This window comes from Rhagoletis zephyria, unplaced genomic scaffold (genome assembly GCF_001687245.7).
Source record: "Rhagoletis zephyria isolate East Lansing unplaced genomic scaffold, Rhagoletis_zephyria_1.1 Rzeph_scaffold_02238, whole genome shotgun sequence".
Taxonomy (NCBI): Eukaryota; Metazoa; Arthropoda; class Insecta; order Diptera; family Tephritidae; genus Rhagoletis; species Rhagoletis zephyria.
The window spans coordinates 28,365-32,026 of NW_016159322.1; the positions used below are offsets into that span (position 1 = coordinate 28,365).

At 43.8% G+C, this 3,662-nt stretch overlaps 1 protein-coding gene across 1 annotated transcript in view; it reads left to right on the plus strand.

The window, feature by feature from the left end:
- The window catches only part of LOC108366351 (uncharacterized), a 2,833-nt gene extending 2,537 nt beyond the window's left edge, over positions 1 to 296 (plus strand). The window contains exon 2 of the mRNA XM_017620727.1: positions 12 to 296. The gene's annotated coding sequence lies outside the window, so the exon portion shown is untranslated. The remainder of the gene's footprint in view (positions 1 to 11) is intronic.
- The last annotated feature ends 3,366 nt before the right edge of the window (positions 297 to 3,662 follow it).

Sequence of the window (3,662 nt, forward strand, 5' to 3'; positions counted from 1 at the left end):
AGCTTAATAAGGTGAGTGTTACTTTTCTGACTGATGGTTCTGTGCACATAAGTAAGAGTTTGGTTTCTCTTCTCGATTCAGATAGTCCAATTAGTTTGGTGAAGCATTCAGCGGTCCCAAGGCAACTAATGCGAAGTGACATGAAATATTCCGGATATGAGGGGCTCGAACGATTTAAAATTTGCACGTATGGTGTAATTTTGGTTAAAGTTCAGTTTAAAAATGTTACTAAAGAAATAAAAATGTATATTATTCCGGACAATTTGATGTCATATTCAGTTTTGTTGGGCCGTATTTTCATGCGTATGTTTGGAATACGTTTAATGATTGCAGCAGAAAATTTAATACCTAAACCAAAGGTAGAGATTAAATATAAACCCGAGCGGGATGAAATAAGAATTTCGGAACAAGCCTTGCATTGTGTGTACAGTTCTTTTAGTGATGAGAATTTTGACTATTCTGAATGCGAATTGTGTGGATGTATACCGAGTGCGTGCATTGTTGACTGTGATTTCGTGGCTTCAGTAGGATTGGAGAATTTCGGCAGATTTGATAACAATATCGATCGTATGGCTTCTGATATTACGAACATTAATTTTTGTGTACCATCTTCAGACTCTTTTGATATTAACCCCAAACTTAACCTTTTCCATCGTGAAGATATTCAGAAAATAATTAAATATTAAATTAAATGTATATAAAGTTGACCTCCGACATTCCTATAAGTTTCCGACCTAGACGAATTTCTTACGCTGACAAGCAAATTGTTGACAGAACTATTGACGAATTGCTTGCAAAGGGTGTAATCAGGCATAGCAATTCTCCATATGCATTCCCCAAAAAGGAATGGCACTAAGCGAATGTGTGTGGACTATAAGCCTTTGAATAAAGTTATGGTTCGTAACAGTTTTCCGATGCCTCACATTGATGACTGTATCGAGAGAATGGAGGGATATATTTTTTTTTCAACGTTAGATTTGGAAAATGGGTTTCACCAAATAAATGTAGCAGAAGAATGTATTCAGTATACAGCCTTTGTAGTGCCATCGGGTTAGTATTGTTACGATTATCCTTGAAACCTCGTCCGGATTTCCCAAATCTCTCGGTTCCTATCGCTGGATTGTTAAATAAATGCAATCGATGACCAAATTGTAGTACAATTAACTTTATTGTACAACAAACAATTTACAATACTCGCTAATACAGTAAAAACACTTTACAATACTTGTTAAAGCAATAACAGCGCTTAACTAAACTTGGTAACACAATTAAACTTATATCTTGCTTATTCGCAACTCACTTCTTTGCTCACTTTACTTTTAGCTTGCTGTCTTGTAACTAACTCATTTCGCGGTGGCGGCGCCCTTATATACCTGCGCTGGCACTTATGGCAACTCTAGAACATTCTGAAGTTTATCGCTCATTCTCTTTCCCTAGCTGTTCGCAGTGTTCATCCAACTTGACGTTTCTCTTTGTGGAACATTCTACGTCATTCTGCCTATTTCTCGTTGTTCGCTTTGTGTTGCCGCAGTATTCGCCACACTGCCCTCCACCTAAGTCTGATCGTCCCGATCAGACACACTTGCGGTTCCAAACGCTGCAAGCCTTTCCAAGTGGACCACCTTCATCTTGTTTCTTGGTCTCCCAACGGTCTGGATCCGATACACTACGTCATTTAGCCGTTTTACGACCATATACGGACCTTCCCAGCTACATTGTAGTTTTGGGGACAAACCTTTCTTTCGTTGTGGATTGTACAGCAACACCAAATCTCCTTCCTGGAAACCCTCGGAATTCATCGCCTTATCATACCTGGCTTTCATCTTGTCACTCATAATTTGTGTGCGCTGTCTCACAAGAGCATGTATCTCTCTCAGCTCCTCTTCCAGGATGTTTGACGTCTCTTTTCCAATCCTTCTAGCATCACCAGTCACCCCAAACTTCAGATCACTAGGCAAACGGAGCTCACTGCCGAATATTACCCTTGCAGGAGTTTTACCCGTTGTTTCATGCACTGCTGACCGGTATCCCATCAGGAACAAGGGTATGCGGACATCCCAATCTTTTTGATTCTTGTCCACGACCTTCCGCAAATGCTCTTCCAGGGTTCGGTTGAACCGTTCCACCATGCCGTCTGATTGGGGATGAAGAGCCGTCGTTCGAGTTTTCCGGATACCCAGTATCTGGCACATCTCTTGGAACACTGCCGACTCAAAATTTCTTCCGAGGTCAGAGTGCAGCTCTATAGGTACACCGTATCTCGCAACCCAATTGTAGGTGAATACCTCCGCTACTGTTTTAGCTTCCTGGTTTGGAATCGGGTATACCTCCGGCCATTTGCTAAAGTAGTCCATAACCACAAGGACGTATTTGTTTCCCTGTGCGCTCATAGGAAATGGACCGGCTACATCCATGGCAATCCGCTCGAAAGGTGCACCTGAGTTATATTGCTTCATCTGGCCATGACTTCTGGATTTCGGCCCTTTAGCTGCAATACACTCCGCGCAGTTAGCAATCCACTCTGCGACCGATTGCCGACAACCAACCCAATAGAACCTCTGCTTAACCTTCTCCAGGGTCTTCGTGATTCCCAGGTGCCCTCCACTAGGACCATTGTGGAATTCCTTGAGTACATCCGGAATTCTTACCCTTGGAACTACTATCAGGTTGCGGGAGCACTGGCCATCTTCGCTTTCCCATACCCTATGCAAACAGCCAGATATTAATTTTAAGCTGTTCCATTGTGCCCAGTACGCCTTTGCGATGGGGCTTTCCGCTGCCATTTGCTCCTTAGTTGGCCTCCTGTCCACCTCCAGTCCATGCATCAAAAGCTCCAGATCTGGATCTTCCTGCTGACACTTTCGTAGCTGTTCTTCCTTCCACTCTTCCGCTGGTGTTATTGTCGTTAGACGGACGTCTATAATGTCCTCTTTTCCCTCAGCTTTTGAGCAGTGTTTACATTCCAGGCTACATGGTCGGCGGGACATGGCATCAGCATTACCGTGGACACTTCCCTTGCGGTGCTCAATAGCGAAGTCATAACTTTGCAGTCTCTCAATCCACCGAGCTAGCTGTCCTTCTGTATTCTTAAACTGTAGTAGCCACTTCAGCGCTGCATGGTCCGTTCGAACTCGGAAACGTTGCCCATAGAGGTACTTGTGGAAATGTTTGTGGAAATGTTCCTAGGTCTTGGCCAATCCTTTACTGCTTCAATCTTTTCCTTCGCAGCACAGATGCCCTCCGTTGTCACCTTGTGCCCTAAGTAGTTCACCTCCTTCCTGAACAGTGAGCACTTTTTAGGACTTAGCTTCAGACCAGCGCCAGCTATCCTCTGGAAAACTTCTTCCAAATTGTTCAGGTGTTCCTCAAAGCTTTTACCCAATACGATAATGTCGTCTAGATACACCAAACATGTTTTCCAATGCAGTCCTTTGAGCACATGGTCCATAAGTCCTTCAAAAGTGGCAGGAGCGTTGCATAATCCAAAGGGCATCACCGTGAATTGCCACAGACCGTCTCCAACGCTGAAAGCTGTCTTCTCCTTATCCTCGTCACGTACCTCCACTTGCCAGTCAACGAGTCCAGAGTGTCATCGATCCTGGGAAGAGGATAGCTGTCCTTTTTCGTCACATCGTTTAGTTTCCGGTAGTCTACGCAGAACC